The sequence below is a fragment of the Anarhichas minor genome, unplaced genomic scaffold (assembly GCF_050575085.1).
Source record: "Anarhichas minor isolate MPS153535 unplaced genomic scaffold, ASM5057508v1 ptg000009l, whole genome shotgun sequence".
In the NCBI taxonomy this organism is placed as follows: Eukaryota; Metazoa; Chordata; class Actinopteri; order Perciformes; family Anarhichadidae; genus Anarhichas; species Anarhichas minor.
Window position 1 is genome coordinate 6,542,501 of NW_027466455.1, and position 20,356 is coordinate 6,562,856.

Sequence of the window (20,356 nt, forward strand, 5' to 3'; positions counted from 1 at the left end):
CTCTCCAAAAGGCAGAGGACACTGCTGCTTTTCACTTGAGAAATATGAGAAAAAGGCAAGATTAAAGAAGAGATGCATTCAAAGATGCATTCAAAGATGTGGGTAACGGTAAAAAGGGAAACAGAATCAATCAATATAGCAATATTTTCTTATTATTGGAATGTTAATTAATGAACTGGTTTAGGTTCGTTAACGTTTTAAAATTGACCTACTGTTGTAGGTTTTAAAGAACTATGTGTTGGAGACAAACTTGCTTACGGCCATACCTCTCTGTTCGTGCCCGATCTCGTCCGATCTCGGAAGCTAAGCAGAGTCGGTCCTGGTTAGTACTTGGATGGGAGACCGCCTGGGAATACCAGGTGCTGTAAGTTTCTTCACTTTTCTCTCCAAAAGGCAGAGGACACTGCTGCTTTTTCACTTGAGAAATATGTGAGAAAAAGGCAAGATTGAAGAAGAGATGCATACAAAGATGTGGGTAACGGTAAAAAGGGAAACAGAATCAATCAATATATCAATATTTTCTTATTATTGGAATGTTAATTAATGAACTGGTTTAGGTTCGTTAACGTTTTAAAATTGACCTACTGTTGTAGGTTTTAAAGAACTATGTGTTGGAGACAAACTTGCTTACGGCCATACCTCTCTGTTCGCGCCCGATCTCGTCCGATCTCGGAAGCTAAGCAGAGTCGGTCCTGGTTAGTACTTGGATGGGAGACAGCCTGGGAATACCAGGTGCTGTAAGTTTTTTCACTTCTCTCTCCAAAAGGCAGAGGACACTGCTGCTTTTCACTTGAGAAATATGAGAAAAAGGCAAGATTAAAGAAGAGATGCATTCAAAGATGTGGGTAACGGTAAAAAGGGAAACAGAATCAATCAATATATCAATATTTTCTTATTATTGGAATGTTAATTAATGAACTGGTTTAGGTTCGTTAACGTTTTAAAATTGACCTACTGTTGTAGGTTTTAAAGAACTATGTGTTGGAGACAAACTTGCTTACGGCCATACCTCTCTGTTCGCGCCCGATCTCGTCCGATCTCGGAAGCTAAGCAGAGTAGGTCCTGGTTAGTACTTGGATGGGAGACAGCCTGGGAATACCAGGTGCTGTAAGTTTTTTCACTTCTCTCTCCAAAAGGCAGAGGACACTGCTGCTTTTCACTTGAGAAATATGAGAAAAAGGCAAGATTAAAGAAGAGATGCATTCAAAGATGTGGGTAACGGTAAAAAGGGAAACAGAATCAATCAATATATCAATATTTTCTTATTATTGGAATGTTAATTAATGAACTGGTTTAGGTTCGTTAACGTTTTAAAATTGACCTACTGTTGTAGGTTTTAAAGAACTATGTGTTGGAGACAAACTTGCTTACGGCCATACCTCTCTGTCCTGTTTCAGACCAGAGTGCATTGTGGGTTAGAGCTACTTCCTCCTTGGAGGAAGCACACGGCTGTGCTTTGTTTTCTCCTCTTATCTCTCTCTCCTTTTGTTTGTTTTACATGCCCTAAGAGAAGGTTTATTTTTTGGTTTTGCTCAGCTGATTGTGTCAGTAGTACCCCCGTCAGTGTCTCACTGAGCGGGGGGAAGCGTTTTTTTCCGTGTTTTGTGAGCTATCCCCCGTGTTTTTTTTTTGGGGGGCGCTTTTAGTCCTTTTTTTTTTTTTCCCCAAGATGGCGGACCACCCGGTAAACCCGATCTGGAATGAACTCACTTTAACTCTTACGGATAACCCCAGCGGCTTGGTGGTGGGCGGAGAGGGCCGTGGTGTTGCCAACGGTACAGTAGAACTGACGGAGAACGGGGGCAGTGGTGGTGCCAAAGGTGTGGAAGAACTGACGAAGAATGGTGACAGCAGTGACGCTGTTAAAAGAACGGGAGAACTGACAAAGAATGGAGACGGCAGCGATGCTGTTACAAGAACGGAGGAACGGTCCTCACGGAGCCTAACTGTGAACGTGGAGATGGAGGGTGGAGAGACTATGAGTGCTATCGAGCTCATCAGACATGTGCAGAGGTTGTGCGGTGAGTTACTGGCGTGCAGAGTGCTCGGCCAAAAGAAGTTTGAACTCACAATGAGCAACATAACGGGTAAGAAAAAACTGATGGAGGGTTTTAAGATTGGGGAAACGAGGGTTCATGCTAGAGAGATCACTAACGACGAGCTCATCGTCTCTTTTCTCAATCTGCCCTATTATATCAGAGACAATGATATCTTTTTGAGACTGGATAGCTGGGGGGTAACGCCTATGTCACCTATTAGACGCAGAATGTGGCCAGGCTCTAAGGTGACGGACGGCACTCGATTTCTACGAGTTAAATTTAACGAAAGAGTTCGTTCGCTACCATATTCTACAAAATTTAACACGGTGCTGGGCTCGGAGTATTTCCGGGTAATTCATGACAGGCAGACCAAAATATGTAGGCTCTGCATGCAGCCTGGGCATGTTCAAAGAGAATGCCCTGAGTTCACATGCTACACCTGCGGAGAGCAAGGGCATTTTTCTAGGGAGTGTTCCACACGAAAGACTAACAAATGCAAGGGATGTAAGCGGGCACCGGACAGCTGTGTGTGCCATGTGGAGGTGACAGAAGAGGAGATGGTGGGGACTGTGGAGGAGGAGGAGGAGGAGGAGGAGGAGGTGCAGAGCGACGACGGTATGTCGAGCACTGGCACCGTGGAGGAGGACGTGGACGAGGAGGAGGATGATGAGGCTGCTGCGGGGACCTGTGTGAGCGAGCTGAACAAAGAGGGAACGGCAATGACTACGGCTGTAATGAGGCCGAAGCCTGCAGCCTGTATGGCAGAGACTACAGCGGTGAAAGCAGGTGCAACTGTGGAGCCAGTGACAACGGCAGGTGCAGCAGTGGAGCCAGTGACAGCGCCAGGTGCAGCTATGGCGCCAGCGAAAGAGGCAGGTGCAGTTGTGGAGCCAGTGACAAGGGCAGGTGCAGCTGTGGAGCCAGTGACAAGGGCAGGTGCAGCGGTGGAGCCAGTGACAGCAGCAGGCGTGGTGATGAAGCCACGGAGTATGACCGATGCAGGGAGGAGAACTGAAATAGTGGAGGTGCCGGAGACAGCGTCCAGCCAGATTGATCTGAGTGGGCCAAGGCCGGTGCCCAGCCAGCCGGAGCTAAAGGTGGGAGAGGCACGAGCCAGTGCCAGGCTGAAGGAGCAAGTCCAGACCAAGCCGGGCAAGGCCCGAGTGGGGAGACTGGCTGCGAGGAAAACGAAGGCAGTGCTATTGGAAGGCGCAGAGGTCGAGCTGCGAAAGAGGGCTGAGGAAAAGGCGGCGATGGGGTCTTCCCTGGACAGCTTTGTTCCTCAAGACATCGGGAACTGCGGCTCCCCGCTGCTATTAAGTGAACCCTCGGACTCAGACATGGACATCGAGAAGGGCCAAAGGGTGAGGAAAAGGGATGGAGAGCTTATAAAAGGGTCTGATAATTGGAAGAAAGCACTGAAAAAATAACAACATGTTTTGGTTATTAATGGTGGCTGTTGCTTCTTTTAATGCAAATAGTCTTAGGACTAGTTATAGGCGAAACCAAGCCTTGATGTTGTGTGAGGCTGACATTATATGTTTGCAGGAGACACACTGGGATGAAAAATGTGTGAAGGAGTTAGAGAGAGAGTGGATGGGAGATGTGTATGTAAACAATGGGGACATTTATTCTAGGGGAGTGGCTATTTTGGTTAAAAGGGGAGAGGTTGAGAATGTGAGGAAATGTGAGGATGATGGTGATGGGAGAGTGATAGGGATTACTTTTGAACACCTGGGTAAGAAATTGAAAATGTTGAATGTGTATGCACCAAATGAGGAAAAGGAGAGAAGGGAGTTTTTTGAGAGGATGGCGGGAATGTGCGGGAAAGAATGTGTAATTGTGGGTGACTTTAATGTGTGGTGTGGAAGGCTGGATGCATCTGCAAGTGTGTGTTTCAAAAGCGACTCCTCAAGAAGAGTATTGAAGGAGGTAATGAGAGCGAATGGACTGGTAGATGTGTGGAGGGAAAAGAACCTAAGAGGGCGCGTATTTACAAGGAGACAGATGGTGAAAGGGGAATTAAAACAGAGTAGGATTGATTTAGTTTTGAGTACGGAGAGTCTAGCAAGTAAAATGGGGGGAATTGATTACAAGGTAACTACTCTTAGTGACCACGTGGTGCTAAAATTTAGATTAGGGCATGGGTGTGAGAGGAGGGGGGGAGGTGTGTGGTGCCTGAATGGGATGTTGCTCAAAGAAGAAAGGTACAAGGAAAAGGTGAGAGAATGTATAATGGTGAGAAAGAATGAGAGTATGTATGAGGAGGATATGGGGAGATGGTGGGAGGAGATGAAGGAGGAGCTAAAGAATTTGAGCATGAGCTACAGCAGGGATAGGAATAGAAGGGAAAGAGGGAGGGAAAGGAGACTAAAGGAAGAGTTAGTTAGAGAAGCAGAGAGGGTGGACCAGGGGGTAGGGCACGCATTAGAACGGTATAATAAAATTAAAAATGAGCTGGAGGAGGTAGAACAGAAGAGATGCATGGGGGCAATAGTTAGAAGTAGGGCTAGATATGTGGTTGAGGGAGAGAAATGTACAGCATTCTTTTTAGGTTTAGAGAGGGCGAAACAGAAAAATAATTATTTGGAGCAGGTGGAAGGGAAAAATGGAGAAAAGATAACGGATTTTGTAGGGATAGTTGGAAGAGTAGAAGAATTTTATAGTGAACTATTTAGGAAAGAAGAGGTTGATGAAGAGTGCATGAAACATGTGCTGGAGAAAATGGAGACTAAGATGAGCGAAGATGCGAAGGAGATGTGCGAAGGAGAGATAAGGATAGGTGAAATAGAGGCAGCCATATTAGGGTTAGGCAGGAATAAGAGTCCAGGGCTAGATGGGTTAGTGGGAGAGTTTTACATAGAGTTTAAAGAGGAACTAGCGCCACTGTTGGACAGATTGTTTAAATGGATAGAAGAGAAGGACGAGATGCCGGTTAGTATGGCGACAGGGTTAGTTAGTATTATATATAAGAAAGGGAGTAGGGATAGACTTGAAAACTATAGGCCGCTTAGCTGTTTAAACAGTGACTATAAAATACTAGCAAGAGTGCTAGCAAATAGGATTAAGAGGGTGATAGGGACAATAGTGGGAAGCACCCAGGCTTACAGTATACCAGGGAGGGATATAGCAGACACAATCAGCAGCATTAGGGACACAATAGAACACATGAAGGGAGGGGAGGGGGGGATAGTGATGAGTTTAGATTTGAACAAAGCATTTGATAGGGTAGATCATGGATACCTGTATGGAGTATTAGGAAAAGTAGGGTTTGGGCAGCAGTTAGTAGGATGGATCAAAAGATTGTATGATAAAGCTGTTAGTTGCGTCAAAATTAATGGGATAGTCACAGGTAATTTCAGATTAGAGAGGTCGGTTAGACAAGGGTGTCCACTGTCGGCCCTGCTGTACTCACTGTCGGCAGAGCCACTAGCTGCACTGCTGAAGCAAAATAAAAAGGTCAGAGGCATAGACTTACCAGGAGGGCAAGTGAGTCTATTATACCAGTATGCGGATGACACAACAGTAACAGTACAAGACAGTGAAAGTGTCCTTGAGGTTTTACAAAGTGTAGGAGTTTATGGTAGAGCATCAGGAGCAAAGCTAAACATAGAAAAGTCAGAAATTATGTATGTTGGAGTCAATGGAGAAAGGAGGAAGGATATAGGATTGAAAGAGAGGAAGGACTATTTTAGGGTGTTAGGGGTGAATTTAGGGGTTGAAGGCAGAGAAGGGAGAGACATGCAGTATGAAGGGATAATGAATAGCATAAAGAAGACATTAAGGTTTTGGAGACTTAGGAAGTTGAAGTTGAAGGGGAAAGTGGTGGTAGTGAATGGCCTGATAATGAGCAAACTTGTGTATGCAATGACTGTGTTGGATGTGCCTGAGCGAGTGCTAAAGGAGACAGAGAAAATGGTGAGTGAGTTTCTCTGGGGTGGGAGAGGTGTCAGAATAGCCAGGGAAGTGATGGAAAACGAATACAAGGATGGTGGGTTGAAGCTGATTAATTTAGAAAAGAAAAAGAATGCACTTCGGTTGAAAATGATGACAAGATATGTAAAGGACAAGAAAGATCATGTATGGAAGCTGTTTCTGAAAGAAGCAATTAATAAATGTGGGGGTTGTGGAGAAAGTGGAATATTTATGGAACTGAAGAAAGGTATGTTGAGTGAGGTGTCTGAGTTCTATAAAGAGATGCTGGGAGCATGGGGAGAGTTTGTAAAACATGTGCAGTTTCAATGCAAAAATGTAAAACAGGTGTGGGAGCAACCATTGTTTCTAAATCCCAAAATCACATTTGAGGGGAGCACAATTTATAACTTGGAGATGTGGAGAGCAGGTTTTAGGAAGGTGAGGGATTTAGTGTACGAGTATGTACCAGGGTTCATGAGGGCTCAGGTAGTGGTAGATGAGGTGAGAGAAAGGGGTGATGAAATGTGGTTAGGCACAGCGGTGGATGTGGTGGAGAAGATAAAGAAGGGGATGCCGAGAGAATGGGTGAGAATGATTGAGAGTGAGGCGGTGGGGAGTGGAGGAGAAGGGGTGGAAATGTATGTGGGGGAAGGAGAAAGGATAGTAAGCCTGGCGAATGTGAAAACGAGAGTAATGTACAGATGTTTAAGAATGAAAGAGGTAAGAAGACCGGCTGCAGAGAAGGTATGGGAAAAAGTAATGACCGATATGGATGTAAAAAGGATGTGGCTGAACCTGAGAGTGAAATGGAATAGTGTTGAATGTGAGCATTTTGATTTCCTACTGCGTCACAATAGGGTGTTTAACAATCTAATAATAAGTCAATTTAATCTGGATGTGAGGAAGCAGTGTGATGTCTGTCAGGTGGAAGTGGAGACATGTCTGCATGAGTTTGTGGAATGTGGGGAGTTGGCTGTGTACTTTGGGAAAGTGAAAGAGTTGATAAGCAGATGTTGGAAAGGGGAATTTGTGGAGAAAATAGGGTGGAAGGAGCTGTGGTTGTTTGGTGCGGTTGCTAAAAGGAAAGGAAGTAATGTCAACTTGTTGAACTACACGCTAAGCCATGCAAGGTTTGCAGTCAAGCTAAGGAGGAATGTAGCGCATTACGAGAAAAGGAGAGTAGAAGTATGGAGTGTGTTTAAAAATATTATGAAAAGAGATGTAAACATATTACATAGCTATGTCAAGGAGGAAGAGTTTCAGGAGGGGTTTATTGAGGGTAGCACCTTTGTTGCGATTGGGGAGAGTGGAGAGGTTGTGTTAGATTTTGGTTAGAATCTGTGTTATGGCTAATTATCATTGGGGATTATTTTTGTTGGTTACATTATGTCTGAGTATGAGTAAGAAATTGGTATGTGTCTCTTTGAGTTATGGGGAGGTTTATTTTCGGTGTTTTTTGACTTATGGGTTGGGATAAGTGTTAAGTGTTTGAATTTATAGTTAGTATTAGCGTGGAGGGGTTATTTTTTGTTATTATGTTTGTACAAGTGTCATGTGTTCTTGTATTGAAGAGTAAGTCGTAAAATGTTGATTGTAAAAAATTTTGTATTTTTGATAATAAATAAATAAAAAAAAAATCTGTTCGCGCCCGATCTCGTCCGATCTCGGAAGCTAAGCAGAGTCGGTCCTGGTTAGTACTTGGATGGGAGACCGCCTGGGAATACCAGGTGCTGTAAGTTTCTTCACTTTTCTCTCCAAAAGGCAGAGGACACTGCTGCTTTTTCACTTGAGAAATATGTGAGAAAAAGGCAAGATTGAAGAAGAGATGCATACAAAGATGTGGGTAACGGTAAAAAGGGAAACAGAATCAATCAATATATCAATATTTTCTTATTATTGGAATGTTAATTAATGAACTGGTTTAGGTTCGTTAACGTTTTAAAATTGACCTACTGTTGTAGGTTTTAAAGAACTATGTGTTGGAGACAAACTTGCTTACGGCCATATCTCTCTGTTCGCGTCCGATCTCGGAAGCTAAGCAGAGTCGGTCCTGATTAGTACTTGGATGGGAGAGAGCCTGGGAATACCAGGTGCTGTAAGTTTTTTCACTTCTCTCTCCAAAAGGCAGAGGACACTGCTGCTTTTCACTTGAGAAATATGAGAAAAAGGCAAGATTAAAGAAGAGATGCATTCAAAGATGCATTCAAAGATGTGGGTAACGGTAAAAAGGGAAACAGAATCAATCAATATATCAATATTTTCTTATTATTGGAATGTTAATTAATGAACTGGTTTAGGTTCGTTAACGTTTTAAAATTGACCTACTGTTGTAGGTTTTAAAGAACTATGTGTTGGAGACAAACTTGCTTACGGCCATACCTCTCTGTTCGCGCCCGATCTCGTCCGATCTCGGAAGCTAAGCAGAGTCGGTCCTGGTTAGTACTTGGATGGGAGACCGCCTGGGAATACCAGGTGCTGTAAGTTTCTTCACTTTTCTCTCCAAAAGGCAGAGGACACTGCTGCTTTTTCACTTGAGAAATATGTGAGAAAAAGGCAAGATTGAAGAAGAGATGCATACAAAGATGTGGGTAACGGTAAAAAGGGAAACAGAATCAATCAATATATCAATATTTTCTTATTATTGGAATGTTAATTAATGAACTGGTTTAGGTTCGTTAACGTTTTAAAATTGACCTACTGTTGTAGGTTTTAAAGAACTATGTGTTGGAGACAAACTTGCTTACGGCCATACCTCTCTGTTCGCGCCCGATCTCGGAAGCTAAGCAGAGTCGGTCCTGGTTAGTACTTGGATGGGAGACCGCCTGGGAATACCAGGTGCTGTAAGTTTCTTCACTTTTCTCTCCAAAAGGCAGAGGACACTGCTGCTTTTTCACTTGAGAAATATGTGAGAAAAAGGCAAGATTGAAGAAGAGATGCATACAAAGATGTGGGTAACGGTAAAAAGGGAAACAGAATCAATCAATATATCAATATTTTCTTATTATTGGAATGTTAATTAATGAACTGGTTTAGGTTCGTTAACGTTTTAAAATTGACCTACTGTTGTAGGTTTTAAAATACGTTTCAGGCTTGGAAGAGGCCAAAAGTGGATTTTGTGACAGTCAACATAGTTTCAAAAAACTGGCTCAGGTCAGTTGATTTTACTGTTTCATGATGTTTTCATTACAACCTGCTTACCCACCTTTACTGGTTTACGGTACATTCTCAGCCTTTTATGCTCTTAAAATACGTTTCAGGCTTGGAAGAAAAAACAAAAGTGGATGTTGTGACAGTCAAAATACATTCAAAGGTTTTCTTCAAAAAACTGGCTCAGGGCAGTTCAGTTTCATGATGTTTTCATTAGAACCTGATGATTACCCACCTCCACTGGTTTACGGTACATTCTCAGCCTTTTATGCTCTTAAAATACGTTTCAGGCTTGGAAGAGGCCAAAAGTGGATTTTGTGAAAGTCAACATAGTTTCAGAAAACTGGCTCAGGGCAGTTGATTTCACTGTTTCATGATGTTTTCGATAGAAACTGATTCTTACACACCTTTATTGGTTCACGGTACATTCTTAGCCTTTTATGCTCTTAAAATACGTTTCAGGCTTGGAAGAAAAGAAAAAAAGTGGATTTAGTGACAGTCAAAATACATTCAACGGTTTTCTTCAAAAAACTGGCTCAGGGCAGTTCAGTTTCATGATGTTTTCATTAGAACCTGATGATTACCCACCTCTACTGGTTTACGGTACATTCTCAGCCTTTTATGCTCTTAAAATACGTTTCAGGCACCTTTACTGGTTTAATGTAGCCTTTTATGTTGTTAAAATACGTTTCAGGCTTGAAAGAGGCCAAAAGTGGATTTTGTGAAAGTCAACATAGTTTCAGAAAACTGGCTCAGGGCAGTTGATTTCACTGTTTCATGATATTTTCATTACAACCTGCTCACCCACCTTTACTGGTTTACGGTACATTCTCAGCCTTTTCTGCTCTTAAAATACGTTTCAGGCTTGGAAGAGGCCAAAAGTGGTTTCGTGAAAGTAAACAGTTTCAAGGATGTTCTTCAAAACACTGGCTCAGGGCAGTTGATTTCATTGTTTCATGATGTTTTCATTAGAACCTGATGCGTACCCACCTTTACTGGTTTAATGTAGCCTTTTATGTTGTTAAAATACGTTTCAGGCTTGAAAGAGGCCAAAAGTGGATTTTGTGAAAGTCAACATAGTTTCAAAAAACTGGCTTAGGGCAGTTGATTTCACTGTTTCATGATGTTTTCGATAGAAACTGATTCTTACACACCTTTATTGGTTTACGGTACATTCTTAGCCTGTTATGCTCTTAAAATACGTTTCAGGCTTGGAAGAAAAAAAAAAAGTGGATTTTGTGACAGTCAAAATACTTTCAAAGGTTTTCATCAAAAAACTGGCTCAGGGCAGTTCAGTTTATGATGTTTTCATTAGAACCTGATGATTACCCACCTTTACTGGTTTACGGTACATTCTCAGCCTTTTCTGCTCTTAAAATACATTTCAGATTTGGAAGAGGCCAAAAGTGGATTTTGTGAAAGTCAACATAGTTTCAGAAAACTGGCTCAGGGCAGTTCATTTCACTGTTTAATGATGTTTTCATTACAACCTGCTTACCCACCTTTACTGGTTTACGGTACATTCTCAGCCTTTTCTGCTCTTAAAATACGTTTCAGGCTTGGAAGAGGCCAAAAGTGGATTTTGTGAAAGTCAACATAGTTTCAAGGATGTTCTTCAAAACACTGGCTCAGGGCAGTTGATTTCATTGTTTCATGATGTTTTCATTAGAACCTGATGCGTACACACCTTTACTGGTTTAATGTAGCCTTTTATGTTGTTAAAATACGTTTCAGGCTTGGAAAAGGCCAAAAGTGGATTTTGTGAAAGTAAACATAGTTTCAAGGATGTTCTTCAAAAAAGTGGATTTTGTGAAAGTAAACATAGTTTCAAAAAACTGGCTTAGGGCAGTTGATTTCACTGTTTCATGATGTTTTCATTACAACCTGCTTACCCACCTTTACTGGTTTACGGTACATTCTCAGCCTTTTCTGCTCTTAAAATACGTTTCAGGCTTGGAAGAGGCCAAAAGTGGATTTTGTGAAAGTCAACATAGTTTCAAGGATGTTCTTCAAAACACTGGCTCAGGGCAGTTGATTTCATTGTTTCATGATGTTTTCATTAGAACCTGATGCGTACACACCTTTACTGGTTTAATGTAGCCTTTTATGTTGTTAAAATACGTTTCAGGCTTGGAAGAGGCCAAAAGTGGATTTTGTGAAAGTAAACATAGTTTCAAGGATGTTCTTCAAAACACTGGCTCAGGGCAGTTGATTTCATTGTTTCATGATGTTTTCATTAGAACCTGATGCGTACACACCTTTACTGGTTTAATGTAGCCTTTTATGTTGTTAAAATACGTTTCAGGCTTGGAAAAGGCCAAAAGTGGATTTTGTGAAAGTAAACATAGTTTCAAGGATGTTCTTCAAAAAAGTGGATTTTGTGAAAGTAAACATAGTTTCAAAAAACTGGCTTAGGGCAGTTGATTTCACTGTTTCATGATGTTTTCATTACAACCTGCTTACACACCTTTATTGGTTTACGGTACATTCTTAGCCTTTTATACACTTAAAATACGTTTCAGGCTTGGAAGAGGCCAAAAGTGGATTTTGTGAAAGTCAACATAGTTTCAAAAAACTGGCTTAGGGCAGTTGATTTCACTGTTTCATGATGTTTTCGATAGAAACTGATTCTTACACACCTTTATTGGTTTACGGTACATTCTTAGCCTGTTATGCTCTTAAAATACGTTTCAGGCTTGGAAGAAAAAAAAAAGTGGATTTTGTGACAGTCAAAATACTTTCAAAGGTTTTCATCAAAAAACTGGCTCAGGGCAGTTCAGTTTATGATGTTTTCATTAGAACCTGATGATTACCCACCTTTACTGGTTTACGGTACATTCTCAGCCTTTTCTGCTCTTAAAATACGTTTCAGGCTTGGAAGAGGCCAAAAGTGGATTTTGTGAAAGTCAACATAGTTTCAAGGATGTTCTTCAAAACACTGGCTCAGGGCAGTTGATTTCATTGTTTCATGATGTTTTCATTAGAACCTGATGCGTACACACCTTTACTGGTTTAATGTAGCCTTTTATGTTGTTAAAATACGTTTCAGGCATGAAAGAGGCCAAAAGTGGATTTTGTGAAAGTCAACATAGTTTCAGAAAACTGGCTCAGGGCAGTTGATTTCACTGTTTAATGATGTTTTCATTACAACCTGCTCACCCACCTTTACTGGTTTACGGTACATTCTCAGCCTTTTCTGCTCTTAAAATACGTTTCAGGCTTGGAAAAGGCCAAAAGTGGATTTTGTGAAAGTAAACATAGTTTCAAGGATGTTCTTCAAAAAACTGGCTCAGGGCAGTTCAGTTTCATGATGTTTTCATTAGAACCTGATGATTACCCACCTTTACTGTTTTACGGTACATTCTCAGCCTTTTATGCTCTTAAAATACATTTCAGGCTTGGAAGAGGCCAAAAGTGGATTTTGTGAAAGTAAACATAATTTCAGAAAACTGGCTCAGGGTAGTTGATTTCACTTTTTCATGATGTTTTCATTACAACCTGCTTACCCACCTTTACTGGTTTAATGTAGCCTTTAATGCTCTTAAAATACGTTTCAGGTTTGGAAGAGGCCAAAAGTGGATTTTGTGAAAGTAAACACACTTTCAAAAAACTGGCTTTGGGCAGTTGATTTCACTTTTTCATGATGTTTTCATTACAACCTGCTTACCCACCTTTACTGGTTTAAGGTACATTCTCAGCCTTTTATGCTCTTAAAATACATTTCAGGCTTGGAAGAGGCCAAAAGTGGATTTTGTGAAAGTAAACATAGTTTCAGAAAACTGGCTCAGGGTAGTTGATTTCACTTTTTCATGATGTTTTCATTTCAACCTGCTTACCCACCTTTACTGGTTTAATGTAGCCTTTTATGTTGTTAAAATACGTTTCAGGCTTGGAAAAGGCCAAAAGTGGATTTTGTGAAAGTAAACATAGTTTCAAGGATGTTCTTCAAAAAACTGGCTCAGGGCAGTTCAGTTTCATGATGTTTTCATTAGAACCTGATGATTACCCACCTTTACTGTTTTACGGTACATTCTCAGCCTTTTATGCTCTTAAAATACATTTCAGGCTTGGAAGAGGCCAAAAGTGGATTTTGTGAAAGTAAACATAATTTCAGAAAACTGGCTCAGGGTAGTTGATTTCACTTTTTCATGATGTTTTCATTACAACCTGCTTACCCACCTTTACTGGTTTAATGTAGCCTTTAATGCTCTTAAAATACGTTTCAGGTTTGGAAGAGGCCAAAAGTGGATTTTGTGAAAGTAAACACACTTTCAAAAAACTGGCTTTGGGCAGTTGATTTCACTTTTTCATGATGTTTTCATTACAACCTGCTTACCCACCTTTACTGGTTTAAGGTACATTCTCAGCCTTTTATGCTCTTAAAATACATTTCAGGCTTGGAAGAGGCCAAAAGTGGATTTTGTGAAAGTAAACATAGTTTCAGAAAACTGGCTCAGGGTAGTTGATTTCATTGTTTCATGATGTTTTCATTAGAACCTGATGCGTACACACCTTTACTGGTTTAATGTAGCCTTTTATGTTGTTAAAATACGTTTCAGGCTTGGAAAAGGCCAAAAGTGGATTTTGTGAAAGTAAACATAGTTTCAAGGATGTTCTTCAAAAAAGTGGATTTTGTGAAAGTAAACATAGTTTCAAAAAACTGGCTTAGGGCAGTTGATTTCACTGTTTCATGATGTTTTCATTACAACCTGCTTACCCACCTTTACTGGTTTACGGTACATTCTCAGCCTTTTCTGCTCTTAAAATACGTTTCAGGCTTGGAAGAGGCCAAAAGTGGATTTTGTGAAAGTCAACATAGTTTCAAGGATGTTCTTCAAAACACTGGCTCAGGGCAGTTGATTTCATTGTTTCATGATGTTTTCATTAGAACCTGATGCGTACACACCTTTACTGGTTTAATGTAGCCTTTTATGTTGTTAAAATACGTTTCAGGCTTGGAAAAGGCCAAAAGTGGATTTTGTGAAAGTAAACATAGTTTCAAGGATGTTCTTCAAAAAAGTGGATTTTGTGAAAGTAAACATAGTTTCAAAAAACTGGCTTAGGGCAGTTGATTTCACTGTTTCATGATGTTTTCGATAGAAACTGATTCTTACACACCTTTATTGGTTTACGGTACATTCTTAGCCTGTTATGCTCTTAAAATACGTTTCAGGCTTGGAAGAAAAAAAAAAGTGGATTTTGTGACAGTCAAAATACTTTCAAAGGTTTTCATCAAAAAACTGGCTCAGGGCAGTTCAGTTTATGATGTTTTCATTAGAACCTGATGATTACCCACCTTTACTGGTTTACGGTACATTCTCAGCCTTTTCTGCTCTTAAAATACGTTTCAGGCTTGGAAGAGGCCAAAAGTGGATTTTGTGAAAGTCAACATAGTTTCAAGGATGTTCTTCAAAACACTGGCTCAGGGCAGTTGATTTCATTGTTTCATGATGTTTTCATTAGAACCTGATGCGTACACACCTTTACTGGTTTAATGTAGCCTTTTATGTTGTTAAAATACGTTTCAGGCATGAAAGAGGCCAAAAGTGGATTTTGTGAAAGTCAACATAGTTTCAGAAAACTGGCTCAGGGCAGTTGATTTCACTGTTTCATGATGTTTTCGATAGAAACTGATTCTTACACACCTTTATTGGTTCACAGTACATTCTTAGCCTTTTATGCTCTTAAAATATGTTTCAGGCTTGGAAGAAAAAAAAAAGTGGATTTAGTGACAATCAAAATACTTTCAAAGGTTTTCTTCAAAAAACTGGCTCAGGGCAGTTCAGTTTCATGATGTTTTCATTAGAACCTGATGATTACCCACCGTTACTGGTTTACGGTACATTCTCAGCCTTTTATGCTCTTAAAATACGTTTCAGGCTTGGAAGAAAAGAAAAAAAGTGGATTTTGTGAAAGTAAACATAGTTTCAAAGATTTTCTTCAAAAAACTGGCTCAGGGCAGTTGATTTCATTGTTTCATGATGTTTTCATTAGAACCTGATGCGTACCCACCTTTACTGGTTTAATGTAGCCTTTTATGCTCTTAAAATACGTTTCAGGCTTGGAAGAGGCCAAAAGTGGATTTTGTGAAAGTCAACATAGTTTCAGAAAACTGGCTCAGGGCAGTTGATTTCACTGTTTCATGATGTTTTCATTATAACCTGCTTACCCACCTTTTCTGGTTTACGGTACATTCTCAGCCTTTTATGCTCTTAAAATACGTTTCAGGCACCTTTACTGGTTTAATGTAGCCTTTTATGTTCTTAAAATACGTTTCAGGCTTGGAAGAGGCCAAAAGTGGATTTAGTGACAGTCAAAATACATTCAAAGGTTTTCTTCAAAAAACTGGCTCAGGGCAGTTCAGTTTCATGATGTTTTCATTAGAACCTGATGATTACCCACCTCTACTGGTTTACGGTACATTCTCAGCCTTTTATGCTCTTAAAATACATTTCAGGCTTGGAAGAGGCCAAAAGTGGATTTTGTGAAAGTCAACATAGTTTCAGAAAACTGGCTCAGGGCAGTTGATTTCACTGTTTCATGATGTTTTCATTACAACCTGCTTACCCACCTTTACTGGTTTAATGTAGCCTTTAATGCTCTTAAAATACGTTTCAGGTTTGGAAGAGGCCAAAAGTGGATTTTGTGAAAGTAAACACACTTTCAAAAAACTGGCTTTGGGCAGTTGATTTCACTTTTTCATGATGTTTTCATTACAACCTGCTTACCCACCTTTACTGGTTTAAGGTACATTCTCAGCCTTTTATGCTCTTAAAATACATTTCAGGCTTGGAAGAGGCCAAAAGTGGATTTTGTGAAAGTAAACATAGTTTCAGAAAACTGGCTCAGGGTAGTTGATTTCACTTTTTCATGATGTTTTCATTTCAACCTGCTTACCCACCTTTACTGGTTTACGGTACATTCTCAGCCTTTTATGCTCTTAAAATACGTTTCAGGCTTGGAAGAGGCCAAAAGTGGATTTTCTGAAAGTCAACACAGTTTCAACGATTTTCTTCAAAAAAGTGGATTTTGTGAAAGTAAACATAGTTTCAAAAAACTGGCTTAGGGCAGTTGATTTCACTGTTTCATGATGTTTTCATTACAACCTGCTTACCCACCTTTACTGGTTTAAGGTAGCCTTTTATGTTCTTAAAATACATTTCAGGCTTTAAAGAGGCCAAAAGTGGATTTTGTGAAAGTAAACATAGTTTCAAAACACTGGCTTAGGGCAGTTGATTTCACTGTTTCATGATGTTTTCGATAGAAACTGATTCTTACACACCTTTATTGGTTTACGGTACATTCTTAGCCTTTTATACACTTAAAATACGTTTCAGGCTTGGAAGAAAAGAAAAAAAGTGGATTTTGTGACAGTCAATATAGTTTCAAAGGTGTTCTTCAAAAAACTGGCTCAGGGCAGTTCAGTTTCATGATGTTTTCATTAGAACCTGATGATTACCCACCTTTACTGGTTTACGGTACATTCTCAGCCTTTTATGCTCTTAAAATACGTTTCAGGCTTGGAAGAGGCCAAAAGTGGATTTTCTGAAAGTCAACACAGTTTCAAAGATTTTCTTCAAAAAAGTGGATTTTGTGAAAGTAAACATAGTTTCAAAAAACTGGCTTAGGGCAGTTGATTTCACTGTTTCATGATGTTTTCGTTACAACCTGCTTACCCACCTTTACTGGTTTACGGTACAATATCAGCTTTTTATGCTCTTAAAATACGTTTCAGGCTTGGAAGAGGCCAAAAGTGGATTTTCTGAAAGTCAACACAGTTTCAACGATTTTCTTCAAAAAAGTGGATTTTGTGAAAGTAAACATAGTTTCAAAAAACTGGCTTAGGGCAGTTGATTTCACTGTTTCATGATGTTTTCGTTACAACCTGCTTACCCACCTTTACTGGTTTAAGGTAGCCTTTTATGTTCTTAAAATACATTTCAGGCTTTAAAGAGGCCAAAAGTGGATTTTGTGAAAGTAAACATAGTTTCAGAAAACTGGCTCAGGGCAGTTGATTTCACTTTTTCATGATGTTTTCATTACAACCTGCTTACCCACCTTTACTGGTTTAAGGTAGCCTTTTATGTTCTTAAAATACATTTCAGGCTTTAAAGAGGCCAAAAGTGGATTTTGTGAAAGTAAACATAGTTTCAAAACACTGGCTTAGGGCAGTTGATTTCACATTTTCATGATGTTTTCATTACAACCTGCTTACCCACCTTTACTGGTTTATGGTACATTCTCAGCCTTTTATGCTCTTAAAATACGTTTCAGGCTTGGAAGAGGCCAAAAGTGGATTTTGTGAAAGTAAACATAGTTTCAAAAAACTGGCTTAGGGCAGTTGATTTCACTGTTTCATGATGTTTTCGATAGAAACTGATTCTTACACACCTTCATTGGTTTACGGTACATTCTTAGCCTTTTATACACTTAAAATACGTTTCAGGCTTGGAAGAAAAGAAAAAAAGTGGATTTTGTGACAGTCAATATAGTTTCAAAGGTGTTCTTCAAAAAACTGGCTCAGGGCAGTTCAGTTTCATGATGTTTTCATTAGAACCTGATGATTACCCACCTTTACTGGTTTACGGTACATTCTCAGCCTTTTATGCTCTTAAAATACGTTTCAGGCTTGGAAGAGGCCAAAAGTGGATTTTCTGAAAGTCAACACAGTTTCAAAGATTTTCTTCAAAAAAGTGGATTTTCTGAAAGTAAACATAGTTTCAAAAAACTGGCTTAGGGCAGTTGATTTCACTGTTTCATGATGTTTTCGTTACAACCTGCTTACCCACCTTTACTGGTTTACGGTACAATATCAGCTTTTTATGCTCTTAAAATACGTTTCAGGCTTGGAAGAGGCCAAAAGTGGATTTTCTGAAAGTCAACACAGTTTCAACGATTTTCTTCAAAAAAGTGGATTTTGTGAAAGTAAACATAGTTTCAAAAAACTGGCTTAGGGCAGTTGATTTCACTGTTTCATGATGTTTTCGTTACAACCTGCTTACCCACCTTTACTGGTTTAAGGTAGCCTTTTATGTTCTTAAAATACATTTCAGGCTTTAAAGAGGCCAAAAGTGGATTTTGTGAAAGTAAACATAGTTTCAGAAAACTGGCTCAGGGCAGTTGATTTCACTTTTTCATGATGTTTTCATTACAACCTGCTTACCCACCTTTACTGGTTTAAGGTAGCCTTTTATGTTCTTAAAATACATTTCAGGCTTTAAAGAGGCCAAAAGTGGATTTTGTGAAAGTAAACATAGTTTCAAAACACTGGCTTAGGGCAGTTGATTTCACATTTTCATGATGTTTTCATTACAACCTGCTTACCCACCTTTACTGGTTTATGGTACATTCTCAGCCTTTTATGCTCTTAAAATACGTTTCAGGCTTGGAAGAGGCCAAAAGTGGATTTTGTGAAAGTAAACATAGTTTCAAAAAACTGGCTTAGGGCAGTTGATTTCACTGTTTCATGATGTTTTCGATAGAAACTGATTCTTACACACCTTTATTGGTTTACGGTACATTCTTAGCCTTTTATACACTTAAAATACGTTTCAGGCTTGGAAGAAAAGAAAAAAAGTGGATTTTGTGACAGTCAATATAGTTTCAAAGGTGTTCTTCAAAAAACTGGCTCAGGGCAGTTCAGTTTCATGATGTTTTCATTAGAACCTGATGATTACCCACCTTTACTGGTTTACGGTACATTCTCAGCCTTTTATGCTCTTAAAATACGTTTCAGGCTTGGAAGAGGCCAAAAGTGGATTTTCTGAAAGTCAACACAGTTTCAAAGATTTTCTTCAAAAAAGTGGATTTTGTGAAAGTAAACATAGTTTCAAACAACTGGCTTAGGGCAGTTGATTTCACTGTTTCATGATGTTTTCGTTACAACCTGCTTACCCACCTTTACTGGTTTACGGTACAATATCAGCTTTTTATGCTCTTAAAATACGTTTCAGGCTTGGAAGAGGCCAAAAGTGGATTTTCTGAAAGTCAACACAGTTTCAACGATTTTCTTCAAAAAAGTGGATTTTGTGAAAGTAAACATAGTTTCAAAAAACTGGCTTAGGGCAGTTGATTTCACTGTTTCATGATGTTTTCGTTACAACCTGCTTACCCACCTTTACTGGTTTAAGGTAGACTTTTATGTTCTTAAAATACATTTCAGGCTTTAAAGAGGCCAAAAGTGGATTTTGTGAAAGTAAACATAGTTTCAGAAAACTGGCTCAGGGCAGTTGATTTCACTTTTTCATGATGTTTTCATTACAACCTGCTTACCCACCTTTACTGGTGGGTAAAGGTGGGTATTACAGTATAATTAAAATTAATAATTAAATATTTCACAGTATGACGACCAATTTATTGTGGAGAGAACGCTGGATTCTCAGCCTTTTATGCTCTTAAAATACGTTTCAGGCTTGGAAGAGGCCAAAAGTGGATTTTGTGAAAGTCAACATAGTTTCAAAAAACTGGCTCAGGTCAGTTGATTTCACTGTTTCATGATGTTACAACCTGCTTACCCACCTTTACTGGTTTACGGTACAATATCAGCCTTTTATGCTCTTAAAATACGTTTCAGGCTTGGAAGAAAAGAAAAAAAGTGGATTTTGTGACAGTCAATATAGTTTCAAAGGTGTTCTTCAAAAAACTGGCTCAGGGCAGTTCAGTTACATGATGTTTTCATTAGAACCTGATGATTACCCACCTTTACTGGTTTACGGTACATTCTCAGCCTTTTATGCTCTTAAAATACGTTTCAGGCTTGGAAGAGGCCAAAAGTGGATTTTCTGAAAGTCAACACAGTTTCAAAGATTTTATTTCAAAAAAGTGGATTTTGTGAAAGTAAACATAGTTTCAAAAAACTGGCTTAGGGCAGTTGATTTCACTGTTTCATGATGTTTTCGTTACAACCTGCTTACCCACCTTTACTGGTTTACGGTACAATATCAGCTTTTTATGCTCTTAAAATACGTTTCAGGCTTGGAAGAGGCCAAAAGTGGATTTTCTGAAAGTCAACACAGTTTCAACGATTTTCTTCAAAAAAGTGGATTTTGTGAAAGTAAACATAGTTTCAAAAAACTGGCTTAGGGCAGTTGATTTCACTGTTTCATGATGTTTTCGTTACAACCTGCTTACCCACCTTTACTGGTTTAAGGTAGCCTTTTATGTTCTTAAAATACATTTCAGGCTTTAAAGAGGCCAAAAGTGGATTTTGTGAAAGTAAACATAGTTTCAGAAAACTGGCTCAGGGCAGTTGATTT

At 39.5% G+C, this 20,356-nt stretch overlaps 4 non-coding genes and 1 pseudogene across 4 annotated transcripts; all 5 read left to right on the forward strand.

The window, feature by feature from the left end:
* The first annotated feature begins 252 nt into the window (after nt 1-252).
* LOC142946179 (5S ribosomal RNA) lies at nt 253-371 on the forward strand. Its single transcript, XR_012953033.1, has one exon. It is a non-coding gene; the product is annotated as a 5S ribosomal RNA (ribosomal RNA).
* Nucleotides 372-625: 254 nt separating this feature from the next.
* Nucleotides 626-744, forward strand: LOC142946162 (5S ribosomal RNA). The gene has a single exon (XR_012953021.1). It is a non-coding gene; the product is annotated as a 5S ribosomal RNA (ribosomal RNA).
* Nucleotides 745-995: 251 nt separating this feature from the next.
* Nucleotides 996-1,114, forward strand: LOC142946152 (5S ribosomal RNA). The gene has a single exon (XR_012953011.1). It is a non-coding gene; the product is annotated as a 5S ribosomal RNA (ribosomal RNA).
* A 7,205-nt stretch (nt 1,115-8,319) lies between these two features.
* LOC142946160 (5S ribosomal RNA) lies at nt 8,320-8,438 on the forward strand. The gene has a single exon (XR_012953019.1). It is a non-coding gene; the product is annotated as a 5S ribosomal RNA (ribosomal RNA).
* A 254-nt stretch (nt 8,439-8,692) lies between these two features.
* Nucleotides 8,693-8,801, forward strand: LOC142946172 (5S ribosomal RNA; annotated as a pseudogene).
* Nucleotides 8,802-20,356: the final 11,555 nt, after the last annotated feature.